This window comes from Engystomops pustulosus, chromosome 10, assembly GCF_040894005.1.
Source record: "Engystomops pustulosus chromosome 10, aEngPut4.maternal, whole genome shotgun sequence".
Lineage (NCBI taxonomy): Eukaryota > Metazoa > Chordata > Amphibia > Anura > Leptodactylidae > Engystomops > Engystomops pustulosus.
The window spans coordinates 91,275,913-91,291,653 of NC_092420.1; the positions used below are offsets into that span (position 1 = coordinate 91,275,913).

At 50.0% G+C, this 15,741-nt stretch overlaps 1 protein-coding gene across 1 annotated transcript in view; it reads right to left on the reverse strand.

The window, feature by feature from the left end:
• ST3GAL3 (ST3 beta-galactoside alpha-2,3-sialyltransferase 3) overlaps positions 1–9,671 on the reverse strand; it is a 161,862-nt gene extending 152,191 nt beyond the window's left edge. The window contains exon 1 of the mRNA XM_072127461.1: positions 9,469–9,671. The gene's annotated coding sequence lies outside the window, so the exon portion shown is untranslated. The remainder of the gene's footprint in view (positions 1–9,468) is intronic.
• Between the last annotated feature and the right edge of the window lie 6,070 nt (positions 9,672–15,741).

Below are 15,741 nucleotides of genomic sequence, written 5' to 3' on the forward strand. Positions count from 1 at the left end.
TGTGCCAGGAGGAGGATGGTGCCCCCACTGTGCCAGGAGGAGAATGCACCCACTGTGCCAGGAGGAGGATTCTGCACCCACTAAACCAGGAGGAGGATGGTGCACCCACTGTGCCAGGAGGAGGATGCTGCACCCACTATACCAGGAGGAGGATGGTGCACCCACTGTGCCAGGGGGAGGATGCTGCACCCAATGTGCCAGGAGGAGGATGGTGCACCCACTGTGCCAGGAGGAGGATGCTGCACCCACTTTACCAGGAGGAGGATGGTGCACCCACTGTGCCATGGGGAGGATGGTGCACCCACTGTGCCAGGGGGAGGATGCTGCACCACCTATACCAGGAGGAGGATGGTGTACCCACTGTGCCAGGAGGAGGATTTTGCACACACTGTGCCAGGAGGAGGTTGCACCCACTGTGCCAAGAGGAGGATGCACCCACTATACCAGGAGGAGGATGGTGCACCCACTGTGCCAGGGCAAGGATGCTGCACCCACTGTGCCAGGAGGAGGATGCGCCCACTGTGCCAGGAGGAGGATGGTGCACCCACTGTGCCAGGGGGAAGATGCACCCACTGTGCCAGGAGGATGCTGCTGCACCCACTGTGCCAGGAAGAGGGTGCTGCACCCACTATACCAGGAGGAGGATGCTGCACCCACTGTGCCAAAAGGAGGATTCTGCATCCACTGTACCAGGAGGAGGATACTGCACCTACTGTGCCAAAAGGAAGCTGCACCCACTGTGCCAGAAGAAGGATGCTGCACCCACTATACCACGAGGCATATGTTGCAACCAATGTGCCAGGAGAAGGATGCTGCACCCACTGTGCCAGCAGAAGTATGCTGTACCCACTATACCTGGAGAAGGGCACTGCAGCCACTGTGCCAGGGGAAAGCTGTTCCCAATGTGCCAGGAAGAGGGTGCTGCAGCCACTGTGCCAGGAGGAGGATGCTGCACCCACTGTGCCAGGAGGAGGATGCTGCAACCTCTATACCAGGAGGAGGAGGATGCACCTACTCTGCCAGGAGGAGGGTGCTGAACCTACTGTGCCAGGAGGAGGATGCTGCACCCACTATACCAGGAGGAAGATGCTACACCTGCTGTGCCAGGAGGGAGCTGCACCCACTGTGCCGGAAGATGGATGCTACACCCACTATACCAGGAGGACGCTGCTGCACCCACTATACCAGGAGGATGCTGCTGCACCCACTATACCAGGAGGAGAATGCTGCACCCACTGTGCCAGGAGGGAGCTGCACCCACTGTGCCAGGAAGAGGATGATGTACCCGCTGTGGCAGGAGGACACTGCACCCACTGTGCCAGGAGGAGGATGCTGCACCCACTGTGCCAGGAGGAGGGAGCTGCATCCACTGTGCCAAGAGGAAGCTGCACCCACTGTGCCAGGAAGAGGGTGCTGCACCCACTATGCCAGGACGACGTTGCATCCACTGTGGCAGGAGAACACTGTGCCAGGAGGAGGATACTGCACCCATTGTGCCAGTAAGATGCAGCACCCTCTGTGCCAGAAGGAGGATGCACTCATTGTGCCAGGAGGATGCTGCACCCACTGTGCCAGTTGGATGCTGCTTCCACTGTGCCACAAGGAAGCTGCACGCGCTGTGCCAGGTGGAGGATGCACCCACTGTGTCTTGAGAACACTTCACCCACTGTGCCAGGTTGATGCTGTACCCACTGTGCCAGGAGTATGCTGTACCCACTGTGCTAGAAGGGAGCTGCACCCACTGTGCCAGTAGGATTCTGCACCCGTTGTGCCAGTAAGGAGCTGCACCCACTGTGCCATGAGGAGGATGCACCCACTATCCTTCTCTTGGCACAGTGATTGCAGCTCCCTCCTGTATCCTCTGTGATCTCCGCACTGTTTATACCGTATCATCTGTTATACCCGCACTGAATATATTGTATATACCATATCCTCTGTGATCTATGCACTGTATATACTGTATCCGCTGTGATCCCTGCACTGTATATACCGTATCCTCTGTGATCCCTGCACTGTATATACTGTATCCTCTGTGATCCTTGCACTATATACAGTATATGCTGTATGCTCTGCGATCCCTGCACTGTATATATCATATCCCCTGGATGTGTCATGTATCCAGATCGGAGACATTAGTAACATCGTCCCTTTAAGAGGCCATTCCCATGTTAATTGTCGGCTCTTGGTGCATGACTGACGCCTCTGGAGCAATTATTAACAAGCAGATTAAGGTGATGACTGCAGAGACCAGCGATATATGTAACCGAGGGTCCTGCAACCAGTAACGTCAGTGGGGTCTGTGCACTGGAGTTCCCTGTTAGTGTCTGTCCCGGGATTGAACATCAGGAGTTCAGTATTGGGGTGCAGCCTGCGCCCCCACATTGCAGCAGGGCAGACCTTGTCCTTATCTTCCTCTGGTTTCCTGGAGAACACAGGATGTTATAGCTGAGTCTGCGGAGCCTTGAACGGAGGATGACTGGGGCGGCGGAGGCCTGACCTCCCCCAGAACCTTCCTCTTTTCTCTGTACAGACCTTTCAAGGATTTTCCATGGAACCTGGAAAACTACATCTGAAAATAGATCTTGTTTTGTCTGATTCATAGGAAGCGTATAAATATTTCATGGTGAAACGGCCACCGGCAGAACGCGCTGCATTTTTGGTTATACCCAATTATTTCCTCTCTGCACCACATGCAAATTGCCAATCCGAGGCTCTGCTACATCTCGCTACAACTGCAGATATGATAATTCTGTGGCAGTTTTCTGTCTAAAATTGTTGTACTTAGACATCTGACTTCTATGGAGGTCCTATAGACTGGACTTGTACATTGGCCGTATAGATTGTACGGATGCCCTATCACCACCATATAAACTGGACCTGTGTCATACAATGTGATGTACACTATGTGGCATCTTCCTTATCCCTATTAGATAACTGATCCAACACCTTGATCTGTAGGTGCAGCTTCGCTACAAACAAGTCACGTGACTGATGGATGTGACATTAAGGAAGATCACAGGTGCCCTGCAAACCTGCTGATTGGTGGGATATCCCCCCCCCTCTCCCCGATAATCTAATATTATTCCTTTATTAACCGGATGTTCAATATCCTTATATTATACCCAACCAAAGAAATCCAAGACCGCACACAAATGCATTGTCAGTAAAAGCATAAGTTTATTATATAACAATTCTAAAACCACATACACCACAGAAACTACAGGGCCCACATAAGGTCTCAATGTATACTAACCAAATATATGTGGAGACAGATGAGTATAATCCGCAGAAATCCTGCATGAAGTGTGTGTATACAGACCAAAGGAGCCCATGCCGCCGCGTGTTTTACGTAGGACGCTTTGTCAAGCCTGTTACATCGTGCGTTCAGCAGAATGCATAGGCCGACAAATGTTATAACCTGATATACATTAGTACTGCAGTATATTACACTGAACAAGTCATCAAAGTTCACTTGTTCATTTCCCACGACTAGGACAAAATCAAACACAATAAAAATAAAAAAAATTATAAAAAAGAATAAAGATCCAGCAATGCCCCATCCTATGTAAAAATCCCATACATGGTAAAAACCTTATCCCTAATCGCCTTGTCCCTAACAAACCCAAACAATAAACTAAAATTGTTATTGATCCTGCACGGTGAACGGCATTAAAAAAAGGAAAAAAAATCTTGCCAAAATTATGATATTTTCACATCCAACCGCATAAAAACAGGGTAAAAGTGATCATAAAGTAACATTCTTCCCCAATATGATACCAATTAAAAGTACAGCTTGGGATCGCGTACGAGCAGCTACATGCAGATGCTGCTAGCCGGTCTGATCTGCTGCCACGATGTGGACATTCATGAGGAGCTCATACACTCCGAGAACCCCAACCTCCTGACTGAAAGGCTGTGGATATAACTTATTTTATCTGGCAGCTTCGGGCCTTGAAAAAGACATGACCAGCACAGGCAAGCGGTCATATAAGGTCCAAATGCTTTAGCTGTTGACAGGTTCCCTTTAAAGGAAACCTACCATGAAGCTTCTATTATCAGAAGTAGATCCGATGGTAGATTCCTCCTTCTGCCTCTGCCCTAATCTGTAATTCAATAATCCTGAAGCTTAAAACTAATTTGTTAGTCTTTATTTAAGTAATATGTAAATTGCCAGAAGAGGGACGTGGAGCAGCCTTAGCACCCAGCACCCAGCAGCCACACAACTTAGCACCCAGCACCCGGCAGCCACACAACTTAGCACCCAGCACCTGGCAGCCACACAACTTAGCATCCAGCACCCGGCAGCCACACAACTTAGCACCCAACAAACGGCAGCCACACAACTTAGCACCCGGCAGCCACACAACTTAGCACCCGGCAGCCACACAATTTAGCACCCAACAAACGGCAGCCACACAACTTAGCACCCGGCAGCCACACAACGTAGCACCCAGCACCCAGCAGCCACACAACTTAGCACCCAACAAACGGCAGCCACACAACTTAGCACCCAGCAGCCACACAACTTAGCATCCAGCACCCGGCAGCCACACAACTTAGCACCCAACAAATGGCAGCCACACAACTTAGCACCCGGCAGCCACACAACTTAGCACCCGGCAGCCACACAACTTAGCACCCAGCACCCAGCAGCCACACAACTTAGCACCCAACAAACGGCAGCCACACAACTTAGCACCCGGCAGCCACACAACTTAGCACCCAGCAGCCACACAACTTAGCACCCAACAAACGGCAGCCACACAACTTAGCACCCAGCAGCCACACAACTTAGCACCCAGCACACGGAAGCTACACAACTTAGCACCCGGCAGCCACAGAATTTAGCACCCTGCACCCGGCAGCCACACAACTTACCACCCAGCACCCGGCAGCCACACAACTTACCACCCGGCAGCCACAGAATTTAGCACCCTGCACCCGGCAGCCACACAACTTACCACCCAGCACCCGGCAGCCACACAACTTAGCACCCGGCAGCCACAGAATTTAGCACCCTGCAGCCGGCAGCCACACAACTTAGCACCCGGCAGCCACAGAATTTAGCACCCTGCAGCCACACAACTTAGCACCCTGCATCCGGCAGCTACACAACTTAGCACCCAGCAGCCACACAAATCCCTCCTCCAGTAGCCTCTGCAGGTAACATATTACATATTCATAAAATAAAGTTTAGGAGAGGCCGGAGGGACCTGCCATCAGATCTACTAGTGGTGGTAGATTCCTCGCAGTAGGTTTCCTTTCAGCATGGATAAATGTATGTATATCGCTGAATCACATGTACATGACATGTTCTGTATAGAACGACTTACAGTACATTGATTAAAGGACTTATCTGACGTCCACACAGCGGCTACACACGGATCTGCTGAAATAAGATAAAACCTCGTCTTATCTGAGCAACGAAGAAGAGAGGAAACTCGAGTCACTTGTTCTGTGTCACTTCTCTTGTATCTATCCTCTGGAGCGTTTGTTTCCTCGTAGAATTCTTCTTTCTGCAGTAAAGTCATCGCCTCCCGTCCTGGCGGCCGCGTCACGAGGAGGAGACTTCTGCCTCCTTCATATTTTCCACATTTATTATTGAAGGTGGCGTCAATATGTTTCCTAATCTTCTATAATGAATTCCGGAGGGATGAAGGGCTTTGTGCTATTACTTGTGGGGTCTCGGTGGGTGTAAGCCCCTCATTATGCGCATGTCAAGTGATTGCTTAAAAAACCCACACACCGATACCAGACGGGGGTCTCCTCACAAAGGGGGCGCAGGATTGGTAAACTCCCATAGACAGCTGCAAGCCCCTTAATGCAGGCAGCAGCATTGTGTGTGTGATTAGTGGGACAGCTGGGAACGCCCACCGGGGACCGCCACAAGACAAGTGGGGGCTCCCACCTGCTGCTCCTCTGCCGGACAAGCAGGGGGATGGGAGACCCCTCCATTACCCTCTAATGTGCGCCTGATACTGGAAGGCCAGGAATCAGTGGCCTTGTGCATCTTTCTAACATCCTTTCTGTTTCCATTGTATACAATTGTGAAGATCTCTTCTTGCTGTCAGTGAATTAGAACCTTTTGTTAACACATTGGAGACAATGGGGCAGATTTACTTACCCGTCTGACAGAGATCACCAAAAGTGCATTGTCCGTGTATAACGCACTGTGCCGTGATTCACTAAGATCGTTCGATATCCGGCATGTGTCACTTCCCCGCTCAGGTCCCCGGAGTTCACCTTCTTCTTCCTGGAGCATGTAAGTGCATTGTCCGTGTATAACGCACTGTGCCGTGATTCACTAAGATCGTCCGATATCCTGCATGTGCCGCTTCCCCGCTCTGGTCTGACGGAGTTCACCTTCTTCTTCCTGGTGCATGTAAGTGCATTGTCCGTGTATAATGTGCTGTGCGGGGAGTCACTAAGATCCTGCACCCGATATCCTGCATGTGTCACTTCCCCGCTCAGGTCTGACGGAGTTCACCTTCTTCTTCCTGGTGCATGTAAGTGCATTGTCCGTGTATAATGTGCTGTGCGGGGAGTCACTAAGATTGTGCGCCCGATATCCTGCATGTGTCGCTTCCCCGCTCAGGTCCCCGGAGTTCACCTTCTTCTTCCTGGTGCATGTAAGTGCATTGTCTGTGTATAATGTGCTGTGCGGGGAGTCACTAAGATCGTGCGTCCGTTATCCTGCATCTGTCGCTTCCCCGCTCAGGTCCGATGGAGTTCACCTTCTTCTTCCTGGTGCATGTAAGTGATTGGGCTTGAGACACAATTTGAAAGTTAAATCCCGCGCTCCCGCATCTGACGGCTCACCCCCCAAATTGTGCCGCATGAAAGACACAATCCCAGCGCAGACACTTCCTAAATACCGGCGCCCAGAAAAAGGCGCACAGTCCGACAAAAGTGAGCAGGGCGACCCTTAGTAAATGAGCCCCATTATGCGTGTTACGTCTGCTCAAGGTATATTCCCATGCAGCGGATGCATGAATTTATATATGGGTCTTTCCGATTTATGAGAAGGTCAAAGAAATTTCTGCAACAATTCCCTGACGTGAACTTATCCCTAATTGTATCCTTTCCAGACATTCCTGTGCGAGATGACAAGTCATTAGCCCAAATATCTCCACAGTCCTGATAGTTTGTTACAATGTATCAGTCTGAAATCTGGTTTGTAGCCCAAAGTCTAGACCCGATGCAGTTGTAACAATCCTAAGTGGTTTGTCTCGCCCCTTAATCATATTTAATAATGATGACCCATCTGCAGGACAGTGATCGATGGAGGTGCGACACCTGGGGGGGGGGTGGAATAGGAATCCATTGTACTGCGCTGGCTGTGGGGCCCTCATTAATCAGATACTGATGACCATCAACATCAAAAGGGAATAAGGAGCCAGAGAGGAAATCAGAGAAATCAGAGATCATTACAAGGAGTAAGAAGTGAAACATACAGAAAGTTGCAGAACTTTACCATGAAATTAATTGTCATTTCCTAAATACGTAATAGACCCTGTGTAAATATTAGAGCAGATTACTCCCTTGTACTATACAGACCAGAAATGTGCTAAACGGGCAGATACATAGGGGGTCATATATAGCATAGTTACATCCATATCTGTATCTGTCACATGTTCAGGATCAGGACGTATTATTAGACAGGTTACAGGAAATCAGAATCCATCCTGATAAACCAGGGACATTACCCATAGATCCAGGCACCGGGACTGTGAGAATCATCTTATATCTGTTATCCATGGCCTCCTCCCTTCTAAAATCAACTTTTAAAATGATGCTAATGAGTGCAGCTTCACAGGATATTAGACAGTGCAGAAATACTTCCCCCTCACACTGTGTGAGATTACAGCAGGCAGAGGGAGGGGGAAATGCTTAGAATGCAGGGTGATGGGGAGACAGTGTAACATCCTGTCTAGCTACACCAGGGACCCTGGTAACATCTTTTCCGGCTCATTAGCATAATGTTAAGAGTTGATTTTAGAAGGAAGGAGGCGATGGATTACAAATATAAAAAGTCCCACAGTCCCGGTGCCCGGATCTATGAGTAAGGCTGCATTTACATGGACGTATTCCCGCTTGGCTATATGTGAGACACGCTGGAGAGGAAGAGGGTTGACCCCTCACCATTGGGGACGTATGTATGGGCGCAAGCTCGTAGCCGTACATACATCCCCTCAAGGTCGTCCAAATGCAGCCTTAGTGTCCCTGGTTTATCAGGATGGATTTTGATGGTAGATTTCCCTTAATGTCGTCTTCTCCATCCTCAGCAGCGTCCACCCCACACCATGCGCTGCAGATCATTACTATCTGTATGAAGCTACGCGGGGCCCCTACTACACTGTAACACGTGGCCCTACAAGGGCTGACATCCATGGATAAGACTCTCACAATCTCAGAGGAGCCAGAGGTGCAGGTACCCGGGATCAGGTATCTGGATGAGAATTGCCTTTTCTTACATCTTACAATCGATCCCCGATCCGGACTGTACGACGAGGATGTGTCGCTTCCCCGATCAGGTCCGCCGGAGTTCACCATCTTCTTCCCGGTGTATGTCAGTCCATGGCTAGCGACACAATTTTGAAGTTAAATCCCGCGGTTTGTCCGAATCCGTCGGATGGTCCGACAGTCCCCCCCCCCGATACCCGATTTGTGTTGCATGAAAGCCGGCGCGATTTTGCCAAAAAACCGCATGCGACACAATCCCCTTTTAAATCCCTGTCCCAGCGGCGCAAAACGGAAATCACCGGGATGTCCATAGAAAGTGCGGTCTGTGTGGCCCTTAGTAAATGAGCCCCATTATGATACAATACAATCTGATTGAAATGAAGAAAATGTGTTACAAGTTAGGATCGGGATGGATCATATGTCCTTATACAGGGTCAGGTGCAAGCCCCATTCAGATCTATGGGATGATCAGAGAAATAACTGCAACAAAACTGCCACATGTGAACATAGGCTTACACCTGGGAAACGCACAATTATCATCATTGGTATTCAACATTGCACTGAGCAGATTCTACGGCAACACACCTAATTTTGGGTAGTTATCATTTTCACAATTTCTCTGCAGCAGAGTCGCACCGTGTGGACGTTACCTTACCCAACCTCTAAATCGCGTCTCGGATGAATGATACAGTTGTGACATTGTTGTGGCTTGTAGTGACATAGATACATTGTTATCAGTAATGATCAGAATCGCTTATAATATTACAGAAAAACAGTCTATAAACTGATCCGCCCCTGTAATACGACAAAGCGGCAAATATCGAACCGGATATAGGGACCTGTCATCAGGACCTGTCATCAGGTCCTCAATCCTCCTCCTGTCAGTCACATTGTGACTGTGAGTGCTGATACTATGTAACGCCGCGCAGACTTCTGTCAGTATACAGATAAATTGAATGGCAAAACTTTATTGCTCTCCCCCTTCCTGTATTTGGGGGTTCTTACCTTGAGGTCACGGTGCCCATTGATCCGCTCGGTCTCTAGTCTTTCATGAGGACGTTGGGGATGGGGACCCCAGTTCGCAGCTGTAGATGAGGGCAGCAGCACAGAAAGGCAGCATTGAGAGGCGTCCAGGCAGCTGACACACACTAATCCATCTCTTGTGTTACTCAGGAGCTCACTACAAGCATTTCCCTTCCTGTGGCCGCACTCCAAATGTAAGCGCACACCTCCCTGTCCTCTGCCCCCTCCTCGCCAGGGATCAACTGCTTCTTTATCTCTCAGAAGAGCAGCTGATACAGAGGAGGGAGCAACAGAGAGGAGGGAGCAGAGTGTAGGGACCAGCAGAGAGGAGGGAGCAGAGTGTAGGGACCAGCAGAGAGGAGGGAGCAGAGTGTAGGGACCAGCAGAGAGGAAGGAGCAGAGTGTAGGGAGCAGCAGAGGGGAAGGAGCAGAGTGTAGGGAGCAGCAGAGAGGAGAAGACTGGAGGGAGCAGCAGAGAGGAGGGAGCAGAGTGTAGGGAGCAGCAGAGAGGAGGGAGCAGAGTGTAGGGAGCAGCAGAGAGGAAGGAGCAGAGTGTAGGGAGCAGCAGAGAGGAGAAGACTGGAGGGAGCAGCAGAGAGGAGGGAGCAGAGTGTAGGGAGCAGCAGAGAGGAGAGAGCTGAGTGTAGGGACCAGCAGAGTGTAGGGAGCAGCAGATAGGAGAAGACTAGAGGGAGCAGAGAGGAGAAGATTGGAGGGAACAGCAGAGAGGAGGGAGCAGATTGTGGGGAGCAGCAGAGAGGAGAAGACTGGAGGGAGCAGCAGAGAGGAGGGAGCAGAGTGTAGGGAGCACAAGGGAGGAGAGTGGAGAATACTAGAAGAAGCAGTAGAGAGGAGGAAATGCAGAGAGGAGGGAGACAACTGGAGGGAGCAGCAGAGAGGATGGAGCAGACTTTAGGGACCTCCTGAGATGTGAAAACTGGAGGGAACAACAGAGAGGAGGGAGTGCAAAGAGGATGGACATGAGTGGAGCAAGTAGCAGAGATGAAGGTGCAAACTGTAGGCAGAAGCAGAGAGGTTGGAGCAGTGGAGATGATGGAGAAGACTTGGACCAGCAGATGGGATGGAGCAGCCTGGATTGTGCAGCAGAGAAGAGGAATCAGAGAAGGGAAAACAAAGTGCAGGGAGCAGCAGAGAGGAGAGAGAAGTAGCCCTGAGGAAGGAGCAGAGAAGAGGGAGCAACTGGGGGGAGCAGCAGAGTAGAGAGCAGAGGTCCCTGAGAACAAAAGTTTAGCACAGATGAATTCCGATGTACCTTCTCCTTATCTCCCAGCATCTGCCATTCACAGAGAGACCGGGATCCAGATATCAGAGGATCCTTATTATTATGGTCTAATGTGTACAGCGGCTTATGGGGGTCTCATAGATTTTCATTGAACCATTGGACTCTGTGCGGAATCTGTAGAACTGTTTTATTGTGACCGAACACTTAGGGGGTCAATTATCTTATCTCCCCCTTCTCTGAGCTCTTTTGTCGCTTGTTGTGAGTCTATTATTTGCACCTCATTTGTCTTTGTTGTTTTGACTCTTTGTCAAATGCATATTTTTTGCAAATTTTTAAAAAGGCACAATTTTTTGCCAAACTTATAGCATTGCCTTTCCTAAGCGTGGTCAGGACTGGCGTGTAATTGTGCAATTATTTGTGCCTAAATAGACGCCAATCAATGTAAATAAGGCACAAACATCTGTAAAAAGGTGCAATATAATGACAAATAGGACGCAACAACACACAATGGTTACACAGTGAATTGAGGCGTAACATTAAAAAAAAAAATGCAAAATAGGCGCAAAACAGCCATTACTCAGCAAAAAGGCACAAAAACAGCAACAGGAGGGGAAAAAAAGATAAATGCCCCCCTTGGTCTATCTGAAAACGTTACATACTTGGGACATTGGAATTTAATTTCCTGAATATTTCTGTTCACAGACAGCAAGCAGAAGTCTTCCCGATGGTGAGGAAAAGAAACATACAGGGAGTGGAAATCCGTAAGATGGAACATAATGATTTCTAGTCACAGACGATGAATCAAACCTCTTATTTATCATAATTTTTGTGAATTTGAATTAGTTTGTGGTCGGACATGATGAAGAACTTTTGGCAGACAGGCAGCGATGGGTTAATATCTGAGGGGAAAACTGTGACCAGAGGGGGGAGGAGAATGTACAAAATCGTGGAGTAAGTGGAGTAACCATTCGGGGTCCGGCGCTGGTTCTCAGGGGATCTGAGCGGTGGCTGAGGTGTTGCCATTGGCAGTGACTCAACTTTTTCTTTCCTCCAGTGTTGGTAAATGAGCTCTGTGCTCGGGTCCTGCACTGGGTTCTGTCCTGGCCCAGGGTCCTGCACTGGGTTCTGTTCTGACTACTGGGTTATGTGATGCCTGCATTGTCCTGCATCGGGTTCTGACATACCCCAGGGTCCTGCACTGGGTTCTGTCTTGGTCCGGGTCCAGCATTGGGTTTTGCTATGCCCGGGGTCCTGCACCAGGTTCTGCCATGGCCAGAGGGTTCTGCACCTGGTCTTGCACAGGGGTCTTTCAAGGTCAAGGTTCTGCATTGCGTACACTGAGAGCAGAACGTGGCTGCCATACAGCTGAGGTCCAGAGCAGCGGACACCGCTCCTCTCCTCCTACCTAACAAGCACTTTTTACAAGTACAATCCGCATCTGAAGAAGGTCATTTTGTCCGAAACGTCATGCTATTCTGTGGATGTGTACAAAAATAAAAAGCAATTATTATTCATATTTGATTGAGTGCCATCTTCCATTATCTGTGCATGAACGGGGCTGGGACCCTAGTTTGGCACCGTCTACTACCCAAGGAGTGCTGTGAAATTCCTGTTATTTATTACTGCATTGCGGCCTGTCATGGTCTGGGTTCTGCACTGTGGTCTGTCATGGTCTGGGTTCTGTCATGGTCCGGGTCCTGCACTGGGTTCTGTCCTGGTCCAGGTTCTGCACTGTGGTCTGTCATTGGGGCACATTTACTTACCCGGTCCAGTCGCAATCCAGCGGCGGGTTCTCCGACGCTGATTCAGGTTCTGCTGGGATTCACTAATGTCCGTGCGCCGATATTCACCAGGTGTCGCTGCTGCGCCGAGGTCCGCTGGAGTTCACCTGCTTTTTTCTGGTGTATGTGAGTGCTTGATCTTGCGACACAAATGGCTTTTTAAATTCTGCGGTTTTTCCGAATCCTTCCGGTTGTCCGGTGGCCACGCCCCCCGATTTCTGTCGTGCAATCGATCGCGTGCGCCACAATTCCGTGAAATACAGCGCAAAGAGGAAATATTTGGGAAAAACCCGACGGATTCGCGGCTGCGGACCCTTAGTAAATGTGCGCCATTGTGTGGGTTCTGCACTGTGATCTGTCATGGTCCGGGTTCTGCACTGTGTTCTGCCATGGTCCGGGTTCTGCACTAGGTTCTGTGATGGTCGCAGGGTTCTGTACTGGGTTCTGTGAACCACAGGGTCCTGCACTGGGCTCTGCCATGGCCACAGGGTTCTGCACTGGGTTCTGTCCTGGTCCAGGTTCTGCACTGTGGTCTGTCATTGTGTGGGTTCTGCACTGTGATCTGTCATGGTCCGGGTTCTGCACTGTGTTCTGCCATGGTCCGGGTTCTGCACTAGGTTCTGTGATGGTCGCAGGGTTCTGTACTGGGTTCTGTGAACCACAGGGTCCTGCACTGGGCTCTGCCATGGCCACAGGGTTCTGCACTGAATTCTGTCATGGTCCAGGTTCTGCACTGTGGTCTCTCATGCTCCGGGTCCTGCACTGTGGTCTGTTATGGTCCGGGTTCTGCCATGGTCCGGGTCCTGCCATGGTCCGGGTCCTGCTCTGGGTTCTGCCATGGCCGGAGTGTCATGGCACTAGGTTCTGTCATGGCTGCAGGGTCCTCTGCTGGGTTCTGTGATGGTAGTGGGGTCCTGCACTGGGTTCTGTGATGGTCCGGGTCCTGCACTGGGTTCTGTGATGGTAGTGGGGTCCTGCACTGGGTTCTGCCATGCCCCTGGTCTGTACCCATCCCTGCAGTCTTATGTTGAGGCGCAGGCTGCCATCGCTCGGGGCACAATGATGCTGCAGCGGGCACACGTCAGGTCCTCTCATCCGGTTTTAGCTGAAGTAGTTAACGTGCGCTCAGCACATTTCAGCCCAACCCATAATCCTGGGACTGAGGAGACACACGAGTCACTGTCAGATCCAAGACACAAAGAAGCTTATTGACAGGGAATTTCATTAGGTCTGAGGAGCTCCCCCTGCCCGGGATTAACCCTGCGCTCTGCTGCGGGCATCAGCTTCATACATAGGATTATTCTGCTGCAGATTATTATGTGTATCACCCGCCTGGGTCTCCCCTGTGTCACCTCTGTAACACTAGCATTGTTAAAGGGATCTGTCATCATGAGTGACCACAGACTGCAGCCAGTGTTATGTATTGTCCCTGGAGAGATGTGTAATCAGACCTCACACTGCTGTGCTCTGTGCTCTCTGCAGCCAGTGTTATGTATTGTCCCTGGAGAGATGTGTAATCAGACCTCACACTGCTGTGCTCTGTGCTCTCTGCAGCCAGTGTTATGTATTGTCCCTGGAGAGATGTGTAATCAGACCTCACACTGCTGTGCTCTGTGCTCTCTGCAGTCAGTGTTATGTATAGTCCCTGGAGAGATGTGTAATCACACCTCACACTGCTGTGCTCTGTGCTCTCTGCAGCCAGTGTTATGTATTTCCCCTGGAGAGATGTGTAATCAGACCAAACACTGCTGTGCTCTGTGCTCTCTGCAGCCAATGTTATGTATTGTCCCTGGAGAGATGTGTAATCAGACCTCACACTGCTGTGCTCTGTGCTCTCTGCAGCCAGTGTTCTTTATTGTCCCTGGAGAGATGTGTAATCAGACCTCACACTTTTGTGCTCTGTGCTCTCTGCAGCCAGTGTTATGTATTGTTCCTGGAGAGATGTGTAATCACTCACACTGCTGTGCTCTGTGCTCTCTGCAGCCAGTGTTATGTATTGTTCCTGGAGAGATGTGTAATCAGATCTCACACTGTTGTGCTCTGTGCTCTCTGCAGCCAGTGTTATGTATTGTCCCTGGAGAGATGTGTAATCAGACCTCACACTGCTGTGCTCTGTGCTCTCTGCAGCCAGTGTTATGTACTGTCCCTGGAGAGATGTGTAATCAGACCTCACACTGCTGTGCTCTGTGCTCTCTGCAGCCAGTGTTATGTATTGTCCCTGGAGAGATGTGTAATCAGACCTCACACTGCTGTGCTCTGTGCTCTCTGCAGCCAGTGTTATGTATTGTCCCTGGAGAGATGTGTAATCAGACCTCACACTGCTGTGCTCTGTGCTCTCTGCAGTAAGTGTTATCTAGTGTCCCTGGAGAGATGTGTAATCAGACCTCACACTGCTGTGCTCTGTGCTCTCTGCAGTCCGTGTTATGTATTATCCCTGGAGAGATGTGTAATCAGACCTCACACTGCTGTGCTCTGTGCTCTCTGCAGTCAGTGTTATGTATTATCCCTGGAGAGATGTGTAATCAGAACTCACACTGCTGTGTTCTGTGCTCTTTGCAGAGAGCATGTCTGTATTGTCCCTGGAGAGATGTGTAATCAGACCTCACACTGCTGTGTTCTGTGCTCTCTGCAGTCAGTGTTATGTATTATCCCTGGAGAGATGTGTAATCAGACCTTGCACTGCTGTGCTCTGTGCTCTCTGCAGCCAGTGTTATGTATTGTCCCTGGAGAGATGTATAATCAGACCTCACACTGCTGTGCTCTGTGCTCTCTGCAGCCAGTGTTATGTACTGTCCCTGGAGAGATGTGCAATCAGACCTTTGTGTATATGGATTAATATTCCACTGGGGGTGTGTCCTCACCCTGCTGTGCTCTTTCCCCTGTATTATGTTACACCACAGCCTTCTTTTCCCGCTGCTGTGAGTAAAAGTGACAACAAGCTTCTGGTTGTGTACTACAGTAATCAAAAACCACTGCTGAGGGGCTGTGGAGCAGCTTGATGCAAATACATAATAGTACAGCAGTGTGAGGACGCACCCCCAGAGCACTTGGAAAAACTACAATCCTGGAATATAAGTCCATATATCACAGTCCTGCTGCTACTAACAACATACACAGCAGTCTCTCCAGGGACAATACATAGTACTGTCTGCATAGGGCACATAGAACACCAGTGTTAGGACACAAAGGTCTGATTAAACATCTCTCCAGGGACAATACATAACACTGTCT